This window comes from Pezoporus wallicus, unplaced genomic scaffold (assembly GCF_028554395.1).
Source record: "Pezoporus wallicus isolate ANWC-B61680 ecotype Strahan unplaced genomic scaffold, APGP_CSIRO_Pwel_v1 contig_8819, whole genome shotgun sequence".
Classification (NCBI taxonomy): Eukaryota; Metazoa; Chordata; class Aves; order Psittaciformes; family Psittacidae; genus Pezoporus; species Pezoporus wallicus.
Genome location: NW_026637548.1, coordinates 137,115 through 149,371, shown reverse-complemented (window position 1 = coordinate 149,371; position 12,257 = coordinate 137,115).

Genomic DNA, 12,257 nt, shown 5'->3' with positions numbered 1-12,257 from the left:
TCTGGCTTTGGACTCGTGTTTTTTTTCTGCAGTTCTAATTCCCAATTAAAAACACCACTGTTTTTTTAACAAAATGCAGGTCTAGTATTAATGTCTTTCTCTGGTTTCAGACATTCATTTCAAGTATGCTGCCCTTCTTTATAGCAAACATGCCCCTGCTTGTGCTGTTTTCTGATACTTATAGCTATACTGGTGAGACTAGCCATGATGTGATATATCATATAGATACCCAGACTTCCTAGCATTATAGCTGAAGACAAATCCAAACTTCCTGTCTATATGTGATTTAATTTTCCTATTTAATTTCATATGGAACCAGAGGAAAGGCATCTTTTTCTTTTTGCAACATTTGTGATCATGAATAAGCTTCAGAAGTGCAGAGATATATATGCTAGTTACTGAGAATACATTTAGGCTCACAAATACTGTGTTACTACCATTAGAACACATAAAGTCTTTTATTAAATATATGGGTAAAATCACAGGGTGAAAGAGTAACAAAGAAAAGTTTGATAAAGCTGGTCTTGTACTGAGACACCCTTTCAGAAAACTTTGGTTAAAAACCTTAAAGTTTAATTCTGATTTTTCACCTTTCCCTTCCCTCCCAGCCCCAAACCCAGTGTTTACATATTCCAGGTTTTGTCACTGAATCCAAGCCTGTAATCCACATGACAATACTCTAGGTCTTCAAGAATAGGGAAAGAACTTGAAAGAAGAGGGTGTAGAGAAAAGATAGGTTAACTAAAAAGCTTAGTCTGAGAAAGAGCTTGTTTGCCCAATGTGCATCTGAAAACACTTGGAAAGTAGTCCAGGGCCTCAGGCTCATGTCCACAGCTGGAGTATTCCCAGACCTGTATCAGTAGCTGATTAAATGAGAAAGGGAACTGTTCTACAGCCTAAAATGAGGTCATTCCAAGTGTGCAGTGTTTGTAATTAACTTTGTATTCATTTCACTTTTTCTTAAATTTCATTAGTGGGATTCAGGAGTGCACTTCTCAAAAGTCTGGTCCTCTTAGTCTTAAGGTGGGCAGTAACCATTGCCTGCCTGTGAGACTCTACTAGCCTAGTTGCTGAGCTCATTGTCAGCTGGAGCAGGGGAAGAGTTCCACTTCAGCCATGTTATTCAGTTGTCTGGGGTACTGGCAACCCTTTCTTTTAGTCTTAACAGTTGAGGCTTTTTGGGAGCACACATGGGGTTCATGCTGTTCCTTGTGCTCTGAGTGGAAGGGCTGTTGTAGAGGGTGCGGATTATTTACAGGTAATGGGATAATAAAGGGTATAGCACGTTTCATCAGTCTGGCAAGCCTAGTTGGAGCAATAACATGCCTTTTCTTCAGCAAAGAGGTGATACTCCTTTAGTATGGGAATTATGCAGAATCTGTATCTTTTGCCTACCGCATGGAACTGCAGCCTATCCATGTGCTCTGGGAACTGACACTGGCTTTGCCTTCCCTTAGCACTGCCACGAGCAAGTAATGCAGAAAAGTGATTTTTTTTTTTTCTCAACTATCATTCCTTTTCTATTTATATTTATTATTGAGACTCTGCCTCACGGGCCTCTACAGTTGTTTCCAGAGTACAACCAGAAAGCTGTGTAAAAGACCCAGTAAGTCCAACTTTAAACACTGACTCTTCTGCAAGTGCCTTGCAAATGTGTACCTTGTGTTCCAGTTCCTTGTCCTCATGTTCCACCAGCATATATTACTGGTACCTGTTACTACCCCAAATTATAGGAAGAGTGAGTAGGTCTGCCTCAGTTCCAACATGGATCTATGTAGTGGGCCGCAGGCAATGGCTAGAGATTCTTACTTTGATAATCTTTATGGCTAAGTCCTGTGACCTAACTGATTTTGTAGTGAGGGAGAGCTTCCATCACACTTGTACCTTGAGTGCCTTCTGTTACAGCTCTCTTTCAAATACCTTCAGAACTTCATGCTGGAGATCCTCCTGTATTTTCCCCATGGCGGTGTCCTAGTCACTACAGGCAGCAGCAGTTGGCTCAGGCAGCATGTCTTGTGACAGAAGTCATATGCCCTCATAGTAGGCTTCTCTGTCTCCCCATCCCAACAGAATCATTTCTCCTGTCACCACAGTTACTGAAGCCTTGCTTCTGATTCACAGGAGAAGTCTGAGTTAACTCAGACAATGCTGTCAGTGTTTCTAGAACAAAGATACTCTGGAAGTTGGGCATTTTACAATGTCTTTTTTCAGGAAGAGAGGGCCTCCCTTCCCTGTCACTGTAGTCCCCAGCAGCCACAGACACTGAAGCTCACCTTGGAGCTCCTCATGGCAGTTTAGTAGCATTGCCTACATTCACAGAGGTTATGCCCCATTCCAGGTTTAGTGGTAGCTTAGTAGCAATAGATTGGATTCAGTATTTCATAGCAAAGGCAGGTGGGAAGCACACTTCCAGAGCAGTGGTAGATGCATGTACAGCAACTGATTAGCTTCTTTTTTTGAAAAATACAAACCGATGTTGTTGCTCTTTCCTGTAGTAACCTTTCTGCACCACAGCTTGCTTTTGGTAGCAAAACGATCTCAGGCTTCATGACTTCCGACATTTTGAGTGTGGAATTCCTTTTTTTAACTTACAGAATACAATGTGGCAGATTTTTCTTAACAAGGTCTAAAGATACATTGTCTCAATTTGGATTTATAACAGTAAATTTAAACTCAGGCAACCTACATAGAGAGCTCAGAATGTTCCTTGCATCTACATAGTATCTTATTTTCCCTGAAGTTCCCTTGCACTGTAATTCCTATCTGCTTCATTGTGTTAGACTCCTCTGAAACTCAAAGAGTTCTCTGGTCTCGGGCAGGACCAGCCATTAACTCATGTCATTCTGCAGGACTTGCAATTATTTGCCAGTTGAGTACTTTTCCCAGAATGCTGACTTGCTCATTGAACAGCAGCGTGTCTGCTAAGCACCACTCACATCTGCAAGTTGATCTCCCGCTGTCATGAAATGCTGGTTATAAAGAGAAAGCCTACTTGTTTACAAGGACATTCCAGTACTTTGGGATAAAGAGCTCTTGATTTGATTTGGTCTGTCAGACTGAGAACCAAATTTCTCTTGCACATTCAGAGACTGGAGCACACCATTCATGGGAATTTAAAAGAAGACAAGATATCCGCACCACAGTGAAGGGAAAGGCTTGCTCCCCGTCCTGTGCTACTACTGTGAAAATGAAGCCTTACCAGAAAGCCTTGCAAACACTGGTCATGTAAACATATTTTTATACATAGAAGCTGGGTGCCCTTGGGAGGATTTATGTCACCCTGGGATCCAAACAGCATTGGAACATCTGGCCAGGGAAGCAGGCTCAAGTCAGAGGGTCTGTTTGGTGGGCATGCCAACCTGGTGATATGTGAAGGAATCCTGCAGGTCAAGGGAAGGTTGTGGTCGTTCAGTGTTTTACTTTGGGGCTTGGGTTTGTTCTGGCTTCTGTTTGTAACCAACTTGCTTAATATTGAGCCTATCCCCCTCCACACCATTCCTCTATCCATCACTCTACTACACTGCATGGATTCCCTTTCCCTTTCAGTGGTCTATCTGTTGGTATCTCTGGTGATTAGATGCTGTTTGATTGTAGTATCTGTTTCCATGCTGTAGTACTACTTTAGCTCCTGAGCCATTTTCTGTCTAGCTTGGTCCCAAGAACAGTGTTCCCCTGCAAAGGTCAAAGTTCTCTTCATAGTGCTGATGTGCAAATGTGGACCAGAGAGTTGTACAGATTGTGCGGGGTCTGGAGGTTCTGGAAGATGCCACATTTAAATGTGATTTGCAAATGTGATTAAGGTCTTGGCTAAACTACAGGGTAGAATTGTGCACTGTGAATTCTGTCTTTAGATGTGATGTTACTTGATAGGTACTGTGTCCACTGTTGTATACTGATGCATGGTGGTACATTGGTGATGGTAATCACAAGTGAAAGATAAAGGTAAATGTCTGACCCTTAGCTGAGATGGCGCAGTGGGTACATCACTGGGGGATGTTTGCTGCAGACTGTGCTTGCTGGTGGCGCAGTCCCGTGAACTGACCACCTCTGCTGGGCTTTGGGTAAGTACGTGACATGTTGAGCAAGCCCTCTGAGGAAAACAGCGACTGCTGAAATTGCACACGCCTGAAAGCTCCTGTTCCAGTACATTTTTCTGTTTGCACATCCTGCTTCAGAACTGGAACCTCTTCTTGGAAAGTGATCCGACAGGTAAACAACTGCGCTTAGGAAAGCTTGATGACAACTTCCTATTGGCAGAAGCTAGCTCTTCTTTGGAGCAGTGCCAGCTTTTGAAAGGAAATGCCTTCTCCTATTTCTTAGTCATTCCCTAGGCTTTGAAATCTCTTTAGAAGTTAGGAGCCCTGAGAGTCCTGGCAACTGTCTCAGTTTGTGATTTTAAAATGATTTTCTTATATTCTTCCATATGAGTTACTTCACCTAGTGCTGCCTCTTGCCTGCAGGAGCCTACCTCCAGCTGTTGCCAGAGACTCTGTGAGGAAAGAGGCACAGGAAAGTTATCAGGAATGTCAAGTTAGGAATCGGCTCTGTCTCAACATCTGTTCAGTGTGACCCGAAATGTGAGGGGTGTTGTCAGAATAGCCTGCCTCCTGCCTCAGGCATGTTTGATTTGCTGTATACTCTGAGGGCACGGGGTAGCAGCTGCTGTTCACAGAGGGATGAATCTTTCATGCTTCCTTTTTGGCAGCCTCATTTATTTGCTCTGTTAGCACTTGACTCCAGTGATAACTTTTATGTAAATGGTCAGGAAGAGTCGAGGCCCTTTATATCCTGATTTTATATACTTTATATACTAATATACCTTTATATACCTTATATATATATTTATATACATTTATATACTAATTATAAAGATATAGATATAGATCATATTATAAAGATATAGATCATATGCTAGTGCTTGAATGTGGAAAATGCAGTGCTTTAAGGTAATTAGTTGAAAGTGCTGGTCAGATCTTGTATCTTAGGTGAGTCTTTAACGTAATAGATAACCTAAGATAAAATAAATAGTTGCTTAACTCACCTTCACATGAATGAATCAGTTGTTAGTATAGAAATCCCTTCATTTTAGTCAGCCACATGTTAAGAATGTTTTTTTTTTGCTTTTGGTAGTCAGAAGTGGTGAAATTTATTTTGTTTGCTTTAATCATAGAAGTTCTTCATATTGCAGATTTATCCATTGCCATCCGTATTAGTACCTGATACGTTACACACTTTTAGTACCTGATACATTACACACTTTAACCATGTGCTTCAAATTTATTTTGAGTTGGTTACATATTGTTCACTTTAAATAGTGTGTTGCTTGAAGTAGGACTGCATGAACAGCTACTTGTACCATCTATTTACTCCAGAAATACTAGGAACAATGCTGAATTGAAGACAGAAGTCTCAATATCTAGCTTGGATGTAAATCTGATTTCCAGAAATATGCAGGGTATGTTATTTATATGTTGTCTACCTTGGATACTTCTTCAGTATTGTGAGAGAAGACGCCACTAAGTGTTGACATAATGAACGCATAAACTGAACAGTAATCCAGGATTTAGTGGGCTTGTAATTGGAATTAAGTAGAGATGATATAGAGCAATCTCAGGGGTGGGAGAACACAGTGAAAGACATTTGTGTGGGTGGATTTGAAGGTACTTCTTGCAGAATAAATGGATGCTGAGAAACTTGGAAAGTATGACTCCAGATTTTGTCCAAATTCATTCTGTTCTCAGCTGTGCTGGCAGAGATTTTAGGTGATTAAAAAGCACAGAGCAATGGTCTCCTAAGATGATTAGTATTGGGTTTTCTTTGGAAACATGATTTGCTTGGAGAGGACCTTGCAGAATGCATTGCACATGTCTGTTTTCTGTTGCAACTCTCGTGTAAGCTTATACCTTATATTGGACAATAATTTGCAAAAATAAAAGGCTGCAGTTATCTAAATAAGGGCATATTTAGTCCAGTTTCACATGTTTCAGTTTCAGAGGTCTGATTCATTATTATCTTTGCCCTTCAGTAGATAACTACATGCACAGAAAGAGTGAAGGGCTCCCAAATCAGAATTCATACAGATTTATAAGACTACACACTGTTTAAGACATTGGAAACCTTAACCTTCCAAACTTTAACAGGGAATTTTGTTCACAAGTAGCTTTTGTAATTAAAGTTGTCATAGCTTGTCAGTTGGTTATTTGGATTGCTTCAGTGCTGGTTTATTTGGATAAATTGTGTTTCCAAACTTTAAATAGCAAGAGGCAAAGCCACAGTTGCATAGCATTTTTCTTAACATAAATCTCCACTGATTTTTCTCTGTTGGTCTTTAGTTGAGCTGATGAGTTGCAATAGTTTGTTACTTTACAGTAATTGATGGTATCGATGAAAACATGTTTTTCAGAACTGTAATGGACAAAATGTTTTTATATTTAGCTTTCAAGTCCAGATTGCAATAGTAAAGTTCGACTGCGTGAACGTGAAAGGCTGTAGGAGACATCTTGAATTCAAACTGATGTTTCTGGAGATATTTTGGCATGCTTCACGCATACGTGGTGTGTCTCCTGAAAGGGCAAAGGAACTCGCCTGGCTTTTTGAGTCTGGGAGGTCACCTACTGGTTGCTCTGCCTCAGTGCATCCCACACCTCCAGTGCAGCGTCAGGAACGGCCTGAGGAGCGCTGGAGATGCATCTCCAAGTATCGAAATTGAAGCTCTTGTTGCTGCTTCACGAATGGGACCCTACCGTGCACTCAAATACGTTTAAGTAATGCTCTCAATCAGTCCTAAGCCTGTGTTTGAGCTATGCAAACACGTCTCTAGAGGCTTGGAATAACAATTTTACATGGTGATAAAAAAGGGCAGGCACAGACGTGGCGCTGAATTACTAGGACAGCTCTAGTTTCTGTTGCTTGTTAGAAGGTATGACGGTATATTTGATTATGAAATACACTGTAGGAATATTGGCCTCTGGAGGGCACAGCGTTAAAACATGTAGGGAATGTGGATAGTAGTCAAGACATACCCGTTACCAGCATCATCTGGAAAGGCAGGTGTGGTAGTGCGAGTGAGAAACAGCTCTCCTTATCCTTCCTATGGACTCTTGTTCTGCTATGAGGACTTCTCACATACAGTTTTCTGTGAAAAGAAGGATCTTGAGTCTGATTTAAGAAATGCTTAATGAAAATATCTGCTCATCAAAACCCCATTCTTGTACAGAACTCTCTGGTGTCAGGTTGCTTGTGATACACATTTAAAACTAGCATAGATGTCACCACACTGCACCATGCAATGAAGGTATGTCCTGAATCCTGCTATGGCATTCTTTAATCTACACAAGTGGACCTCTGACCACCCACTTCTTAAACTCCAGTGTCATAACCAGCCAGAATTCCAAGGTGAATGCTAAATAAGTATCTGCAATGTAGGAGGAAGACGTTGAGTCACGTAGTTTACAATTATATGATGGGACTCTTTTTCCTTCGCAGTTTGGTTGAAGCAAAAGGCAGATACTTCTTCCTTTAGGTGGAACAGATATAAATAGAACTGTATTTCAACATAAATTTGCTTCAAAGGATATGACTAGCCTCCATTCTCTATTAAAACAAACATTTATAACACAAACTAGAATGAAGAGTACTTAGAATACTTTAACTAATTTTTAAACAGGAGTTGTCAACAAATCCACTGGTACTCTCCAGACTTTCTTATTTTGGTGATGTTCAAAATGTAATGGTTTGTCCTGATTTGTCCATTGGTATGTTTCTTCTTGGTTAGTCAGTGATGTTTTTCTCAGTTTCTCTTGTCTCAACTGGGCTTTGAGAGTCTTAAGCATGGGCAGACAAATTAATCACTATTATGATTGAGCTGGCATGTGAATTTATAAGCTAGAAGTGTTTGAGGTAACTGTGTGTTTCCATCCTCCATTTAATGTGAAGTAATCTCATACCCACTGTTTTTTCATGACAACTTGCTTATGTGCCCACAGAAGTACATCTCTCCTGTATCATCCTAGCATTGCCACGGAAACTAATAACATGCCCCTGCTTTCGGGAAGTGCATTCAACACTGTAAGATTAACTGTCTTTTCAATTGAGATAACTAGGCTGCCTTTGCAAGTTGTTTACTTTGTCATAGTTAAAGCAGCAGCCTGGAACCCTGATTATTGTCTAACTTAACCTGAAGATGTATCCACTTATATCCTTTTTATGTTCATTATGTTGGTTCTCAGTTCTTTCAGTATCTTATTTAGTACCACTGGTGGCTCAATACTTTAGATGAAATTCCCCTGGTGATTTGTCGCTTGGTCCTCTGTGTCAAGTGACAGACAGCTTCCCAGGACATGATGCCCGTTCACCCACCCACCATCCATACTGGGTGTGATCACAACCTTTCTACTGCTTATAAAAGCCTGATGATACTTTTGTGACTATCAAAGATGAGAAGAAGATGTGAGGGGTTTGTAGTCATCATTGATTCTTTAATTGCCTTTACAGAATAAATAGAAGGATGAGAAGCAATTGTGCATGATCTAAGATAATCTGTGAAGTATTTTAGGGGTAAACTGCTGTCTTTTCCATCAGCACCTCTCCAGTGGTGAGAACTGATGGAAACCTGTTTTTCCAGGAGTAAAATTTCTCTTTACTGGTTGTCATTGTCACGAAAAGGAGATGAGGACCAGCTTGTTCTACTGAAATATAATCCTTTTTTTTTTTTTCCATAGAATTTATTCTCAGCCACAGTTCCCATTTCCCACTGTGTGTTCAGAACATGTTTATTAACTGGGGACAGCAGCAGTGGTGGCTTGTGTGCATGTGTGTGTGTGTGTGTGTGTCTGTTGTTTTGATTGTTTGTCGGGGTTTTTATAAGTGGCAGCTTATAGAACTTACTCTGAACACCCAGTAGTTAAAGGTAAAACAATCTCAGCCCTAGGTGGGTACAGTATTACCTGCAGATGCTCACAGCCAACTACAAAAAGATCATTGCTCACCAGTGGGGGGAGGCAGTCATTGGACTCTGCAGTGACATGCTGCCCCTGCCTTGGGAGTGGGTTTCCCGTTGCAGTGTAGCATCGCTGAGTTCTCTGGGGTTATCAGATCACTTGTTAAGATAAATCATAGAAGTAAAAACCACCTTTTCTTACTACATAGCTGAACAGCCCCTTTTAAGTGATTTTATTATTTCTTTACACAGTGAATGAGAGATGTACTATGCTCCAAAGAAGGTCTGGCTGATCCTGGAGACAAACTCAATCAAATGGAGAGACAAAATCCACGGTAATTGAAATTCATTTAATGCATGCTCATTGGTTACATTATTTCTTTGGAAACAGGCTGTGCTTTCCTTTGTTATGCTAGGATCTAAGACAACATAGGAGGGGAAAAACGTTTATTTAAACATTCACATTGCTACTGCCTGAAAGTCTGGTGTTTTGAGTTTGATGCTGCCATTGCACTGGAGGGTGGCACCAGGCTGTTTTCTGTAATGTGTCTTAAGAAAACACTGAATTGAAAATGTCATCTGCTTTTTGCTTATACTAATAAGTTATACGAGGCTTTGGGGAGGATCCCTCAGTAGTGAAGGACAAACAAGTTGGTGCCAAAACAGCAGAGCTAAAGAGGCTTTCCTGATGTCCTAGCTTTCCCCCATGTCCTTTTTGGATATTCTTGCAGTACCCAGAGTCCAGAGCTTCGGATTTTCACAAAATTTGCAAGAATGTACTATCTCAAGACCTCTTAGATAGGTCTTAAGCTTGGCTAAATTAGCAAACAGGTTCAGGAGAGTGACAAGGGTGACAGGCAGATAGCATATGTTTAGTTTCATTATGAAATAGGGCTGAAAGAGGCTCTAGAAGGGATTCCCTTCAGGAATCCCTATAGAAGGGATGCTGTATTTGTGGTTGACTGCACAGATGTGACAGAAAGCAGTTATTGGACATCTCCAGCCAAATGTATTTTCAATTACAGGGATGGCAGGACCAGGGAAGCTGGGTTCCTGTTTCATTTAATGGTGAGAATGGCTGATGGGCATGTTGTGAGTGGCTTACTTGGTGTTGCTTTCTTCTTGCCTGATGTAGTGCAGAGCTATAGTTCCTGCACAATATTCCAGCTCTCCTCTCAAATGGTTAACTGTTAACAAAATGATTAACTGTTTTGCCTTTTTCTGTAACACTCATCACAGCAGAACATGGGTACTTCACTGGCAGTGTTTTCTCTCAAGATTGTGCGGGGAGAACAGTTCTATAATACCCATTTTTTTTTGCAAGAGAAAGGAGATGTAGGAAGTTTCGCTCAAAAACATCCTTTAGTGTTGATTGCTCTCTTCTGAGCTAGGATCAGAGAGTCCTTTAGGTTGGAAAAGATCTTTAAGATCACCAAATCCAACTGTTAACTCCCTCACTGTCAAGCCCACCACTAAACCATGTCCCCAAGCATCACATCTACACATTTTTTAAACGCCTGCAAGGATTGTGACTCACCACTGCCCTGGACAGCCTGTTCCAAAGCTTGACAGCCCTTTTGCTGAAGATATTTCCCCTAATATCTAATCTAAACCTCCACTGGTGCAGTTTGAGGTCATTTCTTCTTGTCCTATTGCTTGTCACCTGGGAGAAGAGAGCAAGTGCTTAGGGCATGCTTTGTCAGACCACCTGGCATTATACATCTTTATGTTCAAGTCATAGCTCTTACTGTCCTCAGTTGCAGTTACAAATGCTTGAGACTTCTGTGTGTCAGAGCCTGGGCCTCAGTTTGTTATGTAGGGGAAAACAAAGAAAGCATACCTGAAGGTTTGTGGCATAACTGAACTGTGAGCTGTATGCTGCCAGCTGGGAAGGAAACCAACTGGAAATGTTTGATTGTTTAATGATAGACAGCCCATTCTCTTCTGCAACCTCCTGCTTGAATTTTTGCCCAAGCAGAGGGGACTTGGTGACCTGAGACCTCATGTCACTCATTCAGCTATGGGGCTACTGCAAAGGCAATTTTCCTGTGCCTGTAGTCCAGCAACAGGCTGGTTTAGTGTGGTGGAACAGATCTTCAGCAACTTTTACTTTAGGGATAGGATGCTGTTCCCTCATTATATAGAGACACATTCCCATATTTTTCACTAGTTGATTTCCAGATTTATTTGGCTTGCCCCTTCTGTGTTTCTAACTCTCAACTGAACCCAGAGAGGCCCTAAGTTTAGGGCATTTCCTAGAGAACATCTAGAAAGTCCTGGTTATTCCATTTCATTAATAACAGAAGCAGAGGCCTTATCTGTCTGAGCCCCTACACTGTTTAAGTAAATTGATGTCCACTTTGCTGACCAGCTGGGAAGGACACGGCATTCTTGACTTTCCAGTTTCACAGCTAAGGGTCAGGAATGTCCTTCCTAGTTTTTGTTGAAATAAAACTATGTGTTCCACACACACACTGACCTCTTGTTGTTGTCTCTTAGAACTAGATTTCCAATTCCCATCTCCACTCCTGAAGCTACTCTTAACCAATACTGTTTCAGCTTGCTGATTCAGTTTTAAAATAACCTTCACTCCATCCCTACCTGCCCTGGGCTGCCTTTAGCCCTGGTCTCTTCCCTGATCCAGTTTGCCACACAGCTCCATGAAATTTACATTGGCATGATTAGGGAGAAATTGTGGAAGTGAAACAAGTGGCAAGGGAAGAGCTGTTTAAAATAAATACTTCTCCCAAACCAGGCAATTTCTGCTAAATAGGAAAGTCATACTCTCAAAAACCTCATCCAGTGCTATGGCTGTCCTTGGGCTCTGACTATACTTGGGATAGGGGGAACAAATACCATGAAGCTGTGCGGTTCCTCCAAGCTGCACAGTAAGTGTCTTACTGGAAGATGTTCTGTAAGGGGAATTGTTCATTCATTCATTACCTTTTGTACGACAACCTGTGCACAAGCCATTGTCCTGAAACACTGAAATTCCAGCTCTTCTTACTGCTGATAACATACCCATTGAGTGTAGGACAGCTGGGAAGCCTTGACCTACAACAACTTAGGACATGAGCTGTTTACCTGTACTAACAGAACATTTGTCCCTGCCTGTGGCAGCGGCATTGGAACTAGATATCTTTAAGGTCCCTTCCAACCCAAACCATTCTATGGTTCTGTGAACTATAAATAAGAATCTTTGCAAGAAGAATACTTAGTGAAAAAAAGACATCCTGAACCTGACATGCAGGGCGTAAAAACCTATCAAGGACTGGAGATTACCTGCTGTTGCTGCTTCTGGAAGGGATTTAAAAGTCTG